The sequence below is a fragment of the Arachis stenosperma genome, chromosome 2, assembly GCF_014773155.1.
Source record: "Arachis stenosperma cultivar V10309 chromosome 2, arast.V10309.gnm1.PFL2, whole genome shotgun sequence".
Classification (NCBI taxonomy): Eukaryota; Viridiplantae; Streptophyta; class Magnoliopsida; order Fabales; family Fabaceae; genus Arachis; species Arachis stenosperma.
Window position 1 is genome coordinate 56,714,043 of NC_080378.1, and position 12,113 is coordinate 56,726,155.

The 12,113-nt window shown below is 39.3% G+C and overlaps 1 non-coding gene across 1 annotated transcript; it reads right to left on the reverse strand.

Moving 5' to 3' along the window:
• Positions 1-12,006: 12,006 nt before the first annotated feature.
• LOC130964600 (small nucleolar RNA R71) lies at positions 12,007-12,113 on the reverse strand. Its single transcript, XR_009080688.1, has one exon. It is a non-coding gene; the product is annotated as a small nucleolar RNA R71 (small nucleolar RNA).

Here is a 12,113-nt window from a genome sequence, read left to right on the forward strand (position 1 = left end):
GCTAATGGACTGTCCAACTTAAGGACGTTAAAGAAAAGTGCTGGGTGGGAGTCAACCCACCATGGTATGATCGTTCCCTTCTCTCTTTTTAGCTTTGTTTAATGACTCTTCTCATTATTCTGCACATAGTCTGCATTTACATCTGCATATTTGCATAAAAAAAAATGAGGAGATCGACGCGCCAGCACCTAGTGCGTTCCGGCATCCCTTGTGAAAGTGAATTGGGTGAATTTGAATAGAGAGTCACGCGGGAGCTGGGCTGGAAACGTGCCTTGGGCACCTTCCACCCCATGCGCACGTGTACTGTACACGTGCGCGCCTTTGCCCCTCTTGGCATTCCGCGCACCCGCGTCGATGTCAAAATCGACGTAAAGCTTGTTTGGCCAGAAAGTTGTGCTGGCCTGGGGCGGGTACTGTGCTAGAAGCACAAACTAACCAGCGCATACGCGCACCTAGCGCATACGCGTCCCTTCCCCTCTGCACAATACGCGCGAGCGCACGCAGTGCACGTTCGCGTCGGTTGCGCCATATTACTCACTCCTTCGCCGCCCAGTTTTCATTCTTTCTCCCTCCCTAGTTCTAATTCTATCTTTCCCAATCCTGATTTCTTTCTTCCCCATTTCTTCTTCTTCTCTACCTATCTTCTCTATCTTCTTCTGCTTTCTCTCCTCTCACGTCTTTCTCACTCACATCATCCATTATCTCTCTTTTCATCCTTTTTTCAAGGTTCTCTCTTTCTATTTTCTTTCTCTTCTTCTTCTCTTTATTTCTCTTTGTATTATTTTACTTGGTGATATAACTCTATTTGGGTAACTACTTTCATCTAATTGCTTGTGATTATTATTGTGGAGATGTGTGATAATTAATTATCATGACTTTTGGGATGCTTGCATGTTCAAATTTAATTCTTTCCCTATCATGATTAAACATGCATACTAAGTGTTTGTAAAAAAGCGTGTATGGCATTATGCATTCCTAATTATTCTATTCTTCTACTCTAATGCCTGTTTTTCACAAATTCCTCATCTTATTTTATTAATTAATTATAATTGTCAATACAAATGTGATTGTTAGTTTGTTATGAGTGATAATACATTTTTCGCAATTGATGCTTGATCTATGCTACTCATGCCTTTGCCAGCATGCCAATAAACATCTTGGATTTAGTTGCCCTCATCTTTCTTGCTATATTTTCATTGATGTCCTATTTACATGAAGTTACGACCATGTGTTAACGACATCCTTCTTTACCTTGGCAAGATTATTACTTGTACTATCCTCTTCCTTGCTCCAACCCTTGGACTTACATGTACCTTTCTCCTTTTCTTTCAGGATGGCCACCAAGAAAGAAAAAGAGAAAGCAGCTACCAAACCACCAGCAAGGAGAGGAACAAAAAGGGCATTGGCAGAAGAAACGCCCTCAACATCAGTCAAACCTTCAACAAAGCAGGTCAAGAAGATCATTAAGGTTGAGGAGACCGAGAAAGCCTTCCCTGCAAGGGACACTACGCGGTTCACTAACCGCTTCTGTGAGCAGATGTTCCCCATCCTAGCGGCAAGGAACTACAACAATGAGCACCTTCTTATCCTCCCCTCCAACATTGTGGATTTGGTAGAGACCCGCATTGACAGAAGACATTGGGAATTCTTACGGAGGCAGCCAAGGCAAGTTAACCTTTCATGGGCAGTTGAATTCTACTCCAATTTTCACATGCCAGACCTGCAGTCTGTTTATGTTCGTCAGAAGCAAGTCCCTACCTCCGAAAGGGCCATTCAACAAGTCTTAGATCTCCTCCCTGCTCCACAAGGATTGGACGCATTTCAAGAAGCCTCTCTCAAATGCCAGCAATACCAATTTGACTGGAACGATGTTCTCAAAATTATAGCACTACCTGGCAGCAAGTGGATCTACGGTTAGCATCGATTCAGGCCTAAGGGTATATTGGCTTCCGCACTTACCTCGGAGGCTCGTGTGTGGGCACAGATCATGTCCCACTACATCTTTTCGAGCACTCACGAATTCTCCTTCGCTGCAGACATGGCTGTTCACATATGGTGTATACTTATAGACCAGTCCCTCAACTTACCAAGACACATCTGGCAAGCCATGGGACACGTCTAGATTGTGGGCAACTTACCTTTTCCCGCCTTGGTTTCAGATTTGGTCTCGGCAGCTGGAGTCCCCTATAGAGCTGGAAACACCAAAGCCATGCTTCCTCGGGATGATCAATATGTTCCGAGTGGGAAATACATCAGACCCTCAGCAGTCACTGCCAGCCAGACTGAAGACCCGGCCAAAGATATCCCTTCTCCTTCCACATCACAAGCACCTTCAACAAATCAGCTGCTCCTTCAGATACTTCAAAGGTTAGATTGGCTAGACCGGCAGGCAAAGCGCAGGGAGCGCCGTAACAAGCGCCGATTTGGATACCTCAAGGAGCTAATTATTGGTACACACCCACCTCTAGAACCACAGGACACCTCAGACTCCCCTTCATCCAGTAGCACAAGAAGCTAAGGCGAACCAGACACTGGAGTCAACACTTCCAGCATTTCCTTGCTCCTAACTGATGGCACCGAGGACAGTGCCAAGCTTTAAGTGTGGGGAGGTCGGTCAGTACCTAACTTCCAGAGGTAACTTTTCATTCTCTTAGCACTAGTAGATAAATTTTCTTTTTGTTTAGATAGAATAGATTGCATATTAATAATTAGTTGCATGCGTACTCTGCTTGGTTGAAAAATAATAAGTCCTTTTCAAAGACCCTATTTTTTAAAATTTCACTAATTCAAACCAAAATCCTATGTTAAACTTGTTTGAAGATTGTAAATTGGAACATGGTTTATAGCTAGAACACACAAACCAGTGAGATTTTGAGCCTAATTATATGGTTACATCATTTAACCATTATTTTATTCTTGTGTGTTTTCTCTCCTCTATGATTGCAATCTGTGGTTTGTTCCATCCTATATGTCCATTATTTAATGTATTCATGCATATGTATGAATGAGGCCATCATTTGTTATCAGCTCACTATCCTAAATGGCCTACCATTCTAATTGTCCCTTGTTTGCCACTTTGAACCTCTATATCCTTTGTTATTCTCTATATTACCACATCACTAGCCTCAAGCAGAAAAATAAGTACTTACCTTAATTGAATCTTTGGTTAGCTTAAGATAGAGATTGTGTGTAAGCTAAGTGTGGGTAAACTATGGGAACTCAGGTTAATATGAATGTATGTTAATTGATAAATATCTAAGGTCTGAATGCTACTCATATGAAATTATGAAAACCAAATGCATTGGTGCTACAAAGCTTTCAAAAAAAAAGATGATTGTTTCAGTTTACATTTAGGGGAATGAAAGCACCCCAAATGATAAGTTTAATAAAAAGAATCAATGCATATGAGGTGAAATAAAAAGAACAATTAAGTGCATGAGTAGATGCAACATACAAGGTGTGACTACGGGTAGTTAGGCATGATTTCAGAAGCATAGGGAATGTGTGTGTGTGTCAGGTGAGAACTTAGGATAATCAAGGATTCAATTTTCATCTCACTTGGCCATACATGTACCATCACCATTACCTAAGTCCAATTACAACCTTAAGAAAGACCTCATGATGTTTGCATGTGTGAATTAGATATTTGTTGATTGGTTAGATGAAGAATAAGGTTTTAGAAGGCGTGAATGGAGGAGACTAGAGTGGATTACTCTATACACCTGAGTGACTAGAGTGCATATACGCTCCTAGTGAAGGTTCAAGCTTCACTCTATGTTCCCAGCTTTCATGAGCTGTATCCTCCCAAGTTTATTTGACTTTTATTATGTGATTTGGATTAGTGGAATTTGATTTCTGTTTGGCTTGGAGGACTTGTTTATTTTCTTAACTAAGTAGGCATGGACATTTCATCATATAGTTGCATTCATGTACATAGTTTGCATTGCATGAGTCTTACTTTCCCTATTCACTTTTTTTGTCTCCTTGAGATTAGCATGAGGACATGCTATTGTTTAAGTGTGGGGAGTTTGATAAACCACTATTTCATGGTTTATCTTGTGCTAATTTGAGTGGTTTTTATCAACTCTTTACCCACTTATTCATATGATTTGCATGATTTTACAATTCCTTCCCAATTTTATTTTATGGATGAAAACTTGCTTCCTAGACATAAATTATATATTTTTAATTCTCCTTTATACCATTCGATGCCGTGATCCGTGCGTTAAGTGTTTTCAAGCTTTATAGGGCATGAATGGCCTAGAGGATGGAAAGGAAGCTTGCAAAAATGGAAGGAACACAATGAAACAAAGAAGCTGACCAGTGAGCGCACGCGCGCACATTGGCGCATTCACATATTAACGCGCACGCGCACCGGCATGCACGCACAACAAGTAAATAGCACAATCGACGCGCGCGTGCACCTGGCGCGTACGCATGACATGCGCGACCTGCAGAAATCGCATAAATCGCTGGGGGCAATTTTGGGCCAGTTTTAGACCCAGTTTTTGGCCCAGAAGCACAGACTAGAGCCCGGGAACAGCAAAAACTCAAGGGACATTCTGATTCTACATAGTTTTAGTTTTAGTTTTTGGAATCTAGAGAGAATACTACTTCTTCCTCTAGGTTTTCTTCACATTCATAGTTTTAGAGTTTTAGTGCTTTGCTTTGGATATTGAGAAGATTCATTATCTCCGTTGGAGCTTCCTCATTCTAGTTTGTTTCTCTATTCTTTACTCTTTTATTGTCCATTGACTCTGTTTAGATAAGTATGTTCGTGATTTTGGGATTTATTAATGCAAAGAACCATTTTTACTTTTAATTGACTTTTAGTTATTAATTATCATGTCTTTCTTTTATTCCTCTCTTAATTCTGTGAAAGTTATATTCATGATAATGGAGTAGTTCCCTAACTTGATTGGAAGTTGATTAAAAGGAGAACCTTGAGTTAAAATACTCAAGTGTTATTATTAATTGGAAGTTGTTGGCTAATTCTCCTGTTTTTGACTCGAACCCTTTCTTAGGAAAGGATTAGGACGCAAGCGATAGGATTAGTTTGAGAGTACTTGACTTTCCCTTATTATATAAGGGATAACTAAGTAGGATAACAACCCTTTTATTATTACACTTGAGAGAATTCAACAGGGATAGAACTTCCATTTAATCTTCTCCCAGTCAAGGCTTTTATTTAAATTACATAAATTCTCAATCATTTATTTCTCTATTTCTCAACCTCAAAAATCTCTTGGAAAATTTCTGATTAATAAAATAGCACTCTTTCTACAACTCGTTGGGCGACGACATGAGATTCATACTCCCAGTATTTTATTTCTAAATTTTGTGACAACCCCTTCTAAATTGATACACGGAATCAACATTGGTTAAGAGCTATACTTGCAACGTTGTTTTCTCTATAAACTCTTGATCAGTAATTTTTCTATATGTTAATTACCTATAAAATTGATCCGATAGAATCGTAGAGCTCGACGCGGTGGACGTGTGGCCACAAATGGTGCAGCGATCGGAGCTCGGAGCAAGAAGTTATATGGATTTAATCAAAGCCAAGGGTTTTTGGTGAAGCAAAGAGCTCTTCCCCCTTTGCTGAAATGTTTCAGCGTGAATGAAGTTGAAGGGAGAAGGGGGCTGTCCTCCTTTAAGGCTTAATGGGTTTAATTGGGCCTTGGGCCCATTTTGGGCCCAGCTCAACCAGTTTGGTCTGTCCGGCCCAATCTTGGGCCAAATTCTTTGAAATTGGTGTCAAAATTCTTGTTTTGAAGAGTTCTATCCAATTTTAATATTAGATTTATATTTTTAATTTTCCTTATTAAAATTTAATTTTTTAGTTAATTATTTGCTAATTTTTTGGGGTTTACATCCTACCAACCTAATTAAGAATTTTTTCCTCAAAATTCATAGTCGATTACCTGAAAAGAGGTGTGGGTAATAGTCTCATTTCGAATTCAATATTCCTCGGTCTTAATCACTTGGTCTCAACTGCTCACCACTCCTAATCTTGTCGAGATAATTTCCTAGAGAGTGCAACTTCCTTTTTCTAACTATCTAGGTCTTCACTTCCAATTAAATCATTTGGTTGGGATCGCGTAGTTAGAATTTTTGTTTGAATTTCCCTAACCCTTTTTCTATTGTTTCAGTTTTCAACTTAGAACCTAGGTTATAAAATCTTTCGGGGTTAGGTTGATACTAGAATGACTAACGTACCACAACACCTTAATGTATAGCCTTGTCATTTTTCCCCTGATAGGTGAAAGGTAGATGGATTTTTGTCATTCAGTTCACAATTACCTAATAGTATTAAATCCTTCAATTACTACTAGAGGTTTTTCTATCAGGGCATTGTCATGGTGTCATAAGGTTACATTCACTCATATCCTAAGTCCTTGGTTAATATATCATTAGGTCTAGATGTGATGAATCTCGATACAAAGGTTGCTTTTTGCTCTCAAAGTTTGAAAACTTGCTATATCGGGGCATTTAAATAATCAGCGCGTATTGACACGTTGATTGAACCGCATACAACACGGTCGACAAAATTAAAGTTTCAGAATTAACATAAGTATGTCCAGACAAGATTCATGCAAGTAAGGAGTAAAAATTCAGAAAAATGGCAAATTCATTACAATTATTGCAAAACTTATCGGGTACTCGCGGGTTATTTATATTTGTTTTGTATAGCTAAATGACGAGAGCTGATAAGGTTGGAAATTAGCAAGTAGGCTTGGGATAAGATCGGTTCTGGTTTGTTTGATGGCATTGTATGAGGTGAATTTTGAGAGTAAGCACACAGTTGTATTTAAGTTAAAATGTGTAGTAAAACATGGATGGCTTGAGTAATTTAAAAGAATCATCAACTCCAATTGTCAAAAGGGCTTCCAAATTTAAACAAAACTATGAACTAAGAAGTAGAATCGGGAGAGCTACCAAATAACCAACTATAGTATTGCAATAAGCTTGAGTAATAATGAGTATAAAAATGTTTGGGTTGCTGACTTGTGATGTAACCATGGTACGTGGACGATTTGACAAAGGTGATATTGTAATTGGCTTTTAGATTGAACTGTAGTAAGTTGATTATCGAAAGTCTTTCTGTTGTTATCTTCCTCTCCCTCTGACTTCACCGGTATCTCACACTGGGAACGCTTAATTAAAGGGACTTCGTTTTTACTACTCACTTCATCTAGCTTTCCAAGTTTTGTCGACTTTAACAGTGTTACTGTACATGATGTAACCAAGAATGATTCAGTCTTCGCCTCAAATTCTTATTGCTACTCACTCTCTCTCGCTACTTGAGTAATTTACAGCTAAAAGCTAAATTCGTGTCATGCCTCTTCCTCACAGTTTTGTGTTGTTAAGTTTGACGCCTATAATTCTGGTTTATCTTATGTATGGATAAGTGCGATATCTCACTTCCTATAGCGAAAATAAAATTCAGGCATCAGTTTCAGCCTACCTACTTCTCGTTGTGACCTACCGTCACCTTGGGCTCTCCTACGTGGACAAACTATCGCCCTATGCCTCTGATTCACTTATCTCTAGAAGTTTTGATCATTCGTCCAATGCTAACTAGAAACTTCACTAAACTCTGCAAGCTTTGACGGAAATACCCTATTCGGAATGATTTAGTTTGGTTCTAAGTTCTAACCTAGGTCTTTCTTCCCTATCTTAGGCTATGAGTAATCATGGTATCCTAGAATGATACATTACTCCTTAAATTCAATCATTACAATTACCTTAACCTGGTGATTGTGATCTATCTGCATCATGAGTTTCCACCACGTGGACTAGGAAAGTCCTTAACTAGATGCCCGAGTGATCCGCACCGGTAACACAGACCTTGCTTGTTTTCATGCTGCCTTTTGGGTCAGTAGTTCTCAGTCATCTTGAAAATTCTTGACTCTTTGGTGCCAAGTCCTGATGGTAATCTCTTCGGCGGCACTTCTGGTTATCATTCTTTACTACTGCTGCATTCCTCACACATTCTTCAGCTATTCGACTCTTGTTCACATGTTAAGAAAATACCCTGATCTCTATCGGTGCAATAAAGCTCAGAATATCACTCCAAAAGGCCTCCATCATACTTAATACATTTTCACTCAGCAAAATCCTCAGGAGCTCCTTGACAAATCCGTTAAAAATGGCATAGTTCCTCGAACCTGCTAGTGTACTCAGTAACAGTCATCTAGCCTTGTTTAAGCTGAAGTAGTTCAAGTTCCTTAGCATTTCTGACTAAACTAGGAAAGTTTTCTTATAAAATCCTGTTCGGAATAATTCTCAAGAAATTACAACCTTATCAGGCTGCAGAATTTGCCTCGTGCCCTGCCACCAATGCAGAGCCTCACCTTGCAACTGATAGGTTCGAAATTCAACCCACTGCTCTTCAGGTACCTGGTGAGCCTGTAATGCTCGCTCTATAACTTGAATCTAGTTGTCGACATCGGTAGGGTTTGAGCTCCCTCTGAAGGTCAGAGGAAGAACCTTTAGGAAGGAGGAAAGTGATGAGCGGATAATTTGTACGCTTTTTGGCATTGTTTTTAGTATGTTTTTAGTATATTTAGTTGAGTTTTTAGTACATTTTTATTAGTTTTTAGTTAAAATTCACTTTTCTGGGCTTTACTATGAGTTTGTGTATTTTTCTGTGATTTCAGGTATTTTCTGGCTGAAATTGAGGGACCTGAGTAAAAATCTGATTCAGAGACTGAAAAGGACTGCAGATGCTATTGGATTCTGACCTCCCTGCACTCGAAGTGGATTTTCTGGAGCTACAAAAGCCCAATTGGCGCGCTCTCAACGGCGTTGGAAAGTAGACATCCTGGGATTTCCAGCAATATATGATAGTCTATACTTTGCCCAAGATTTGATGGCCCAACCCGGCGTTCAAAGTCACCCTCAGAATTCCCAGCGTTAAACGCCGGAACTGGCACAAGAATGGGAGTTAAACGCCCAAACTGGCACCAAAGCCGGCGTTTAACTCCAAGAAGAGTCTCTACACGAAAAATGCTTCATTGCTCAGCCCAAGCACACACCAAGTGGGCCCGGAAGTGGATTTTTATGTCATTTACTCATCTTTGTAATCCTTAGGCTACTAGTTCCCTATAAGTAGGACCTTTTACTATTGTATTTTCATCTTTCAATCTTGGGATCTTTTGATCATGTTTTGATGATTGAACCCTCTTTGGGAGGATGGCCTCACGGCCATGCCTAGACCTTGTTCTTATGTATTTTCAACGGTGGAGTTTCTACACACCATAGATTAAGGTGTGGAGCTCTGCTGTACCTCGAGTATTAATGCAATTACTATTGTTCTTCTATTCAATTCCGCTTGTTCTTGTTCCAAGATATCACTTGTTCTTCAACATGATGAATGTGATGATCCGTGAGACTCATCATCATTCTCACCTATGAACGTGTGACTGACAACCACCTCCGTTCTACCTTAGATTGGGTGGATATCTCTTGGATTCTTTAACCGGAATCTTCGTGGTATAAGCTAGAACTGATGGCGGCATTCAAGAGAATCCGGAAGGTCTAAACCTTGTCTGTGGTATTCTGAGTAGGATTCAATGATTGAATGACTGTGACGAGCTTCAAACTCCTGAGGGCGGGGCGTTAGTGATAGACGCAAAAGAATCACTAGATTCTATTCCGGCCTGATTGAGAACCGACAGATGGATAGCCGTGCCGTGACAGGGTGCGTTGAACATTTTCACTGAGAAGATGGGAGGTAGCCACTGACAACGGTGAAACCCTTGCATACAGCTTGCCATGGAAAGGAGTAAGAAGGATTGGAAGAAGACAGTAGGAAAGCAGAGAGACGGAAGGGACAAAGCATCTTCATACGCTTATCTGAAGCTCTCACCAATGATATACATAAGTATCTCTATCCTTATCTTTATGTTTTATTCATATTTCACCTATAACCATTTGCGTCTGCCTGACTAAGATTTACAAGGTGACCATAGCTTGCTTCATGCCAACAATCTCGACCCTTACTCGCGTAAGGTTTATTACTTGGACGACCCAGTGCACTTGCTGGTTAGTTGTGCGAAGTTGTGTTTATGCCATGGTATTGAGCACCAAGTCTTTGGGGCCATTACTAGGGATTATTTGAGTTGTGAAAAGAAGTGATCAGAATTTCGTGCACCAAGTTTTTGGCGCCGTTGCCGGGGATTGTTTCGTGTATGGACAACTGACGGTTCATCTTGTTGCTTAGATTAGGTTTTTTTCAGAGTTCTTAAGAATGAATTCTAGTGTTTCAAGGTGATGATCTTATCATCACCAAAGCTGATTGATTCTCATCAATTTAGCTCTTGAATGCAATGTCCTGCTGAAGCTTGGCTATCCATGTCTAATTCCTTTAGACTAAAGCTTTAGACTAACATTGCATGATTCCTGGAATTCTCATTAAGAATTTTGATACCTTTATTTTCTTCTTCCACTTAATTTTCGAAAAATTCAAAAAAAATTATAAAATCATAAAAACCCAAAAATATTTTATGTTTCTTGTTTGAGTCTAGTGTCTAATTTTAAGTTTGGTGTCTTGCATGCATTGTTTATTTGATCTTGGTTCTATTTTCAAGTCAATAGTACAGGGAACTGAGGATTCAGAACATGCAGCAGAGGAATTACACAGAAAAAGCTGGGCGTTCAAAACGCCCAGTGAAGAAGGACAGACTGGCGTTTAAACGCCAGCCAGGGTGCCTGGTTGGGCGTTTAACGCCCAAAAAGGTAGTGCATTGGGCGTTAAACGCCAGAATGTGCACCATTTTGGGCGTTTAACGCCAGGATGGCACAAGAGGGAAGATTCTGTTTTTAATTCAGATTTTTTTTCAAGTTTTCAAAGTTTTTCAAAATCAAATCTTTTTCAAAATCAATTTCTTTCCTTTTTCAAAGATACATGCTAACAATTAATGATTTGATTGAACAATTCAAGTATGTTGCCTTTTCTGTTGAGAAAGGTTTAATGTTTGAATCATATCTTTTCTTGTTAGGCAAGTCATTAATTTTTAAAATCAAACCTTTTTAAAATCGTTTTCAAATCATATCTTTTCAATCATATCTTTTTAAAAAACCGTAACTTTTCAATCAAATCTTTTTAATCACATCTTTTTCAAAATAGTTTTCAATCATATCTTTTTAAATTCTAATTTCAAAATCTTTTTCAAAAATTACTTGATTTCTTTCCCACTCCTGGTTTTCGAAAATCAATTAAAGTTTTTCCAAATGTTTTCAAAATCTTTCACTTAATTTTCGAAAATTTCTTCCTCTCTTCTCACATCCTTCTATTTATGGAGTACCACTCCTTCTCAATGCACAATTCAAACTCTATCTGATTAAGTTCGAATTCTTCTACTTCTTCCTTCTAGTTTTCTTCTTCTCTGACACCTCAAGGAATCTCTATACTGTGACATAGAGGATTCCATATTTTCTTGTTCTCTTCTCTTTCATATGAGCAGAAACAAGGACAAAGGCATTCTTGTTGAAGCTGACCCTGAACCCGAAAAGACCTTGAAGCGAAAGCTAAGAGAAGCTAAGGCACAACTCTCTGTAGAGGACCTAACAGAAATCTTCAAAGAAGAAGAAACCATGGCAGCCGAAAACAACAACAATGCCAACAATGCAAGGAAGATGCTGGGTGACTTTACTACACCTACTCCCGACTTCTATGGGAGAAGCATCTCTATCCCTGCCATTGGAGCAAACAACTTTGAGCTTAAGCCTCAATTAGTTTCTCTAATGCAACAGAATTGCAAGTTCCATGGACTTCCATTGGAAGATCCTCACCAGTTCTTAGCTGAATTCTTGCAAATCTGTGACACTGTCAAGACTAATGGGGTTGACCCTGAAGTCTACAGACTTATGCTATTCCCTTTTGCTGTAAGAGAGAGAGCTAGGATATGGTTGGACTCACAACCTAAAGAAAGCCTGAACTCTTGGGAAAAGCTAGTCAATGCCTTCTTGGCAAAGTTCTTTCCACCTCAAAAATTGAGTAAGCTTAGAGTGGAAGTCCAAACCTTCAGACAGAAGGATGGAGAATCCCTCTATGAAGCTTGGGAAAGATACAACAGTTGATCAGAAAATGTCCTTCTGACATGCTT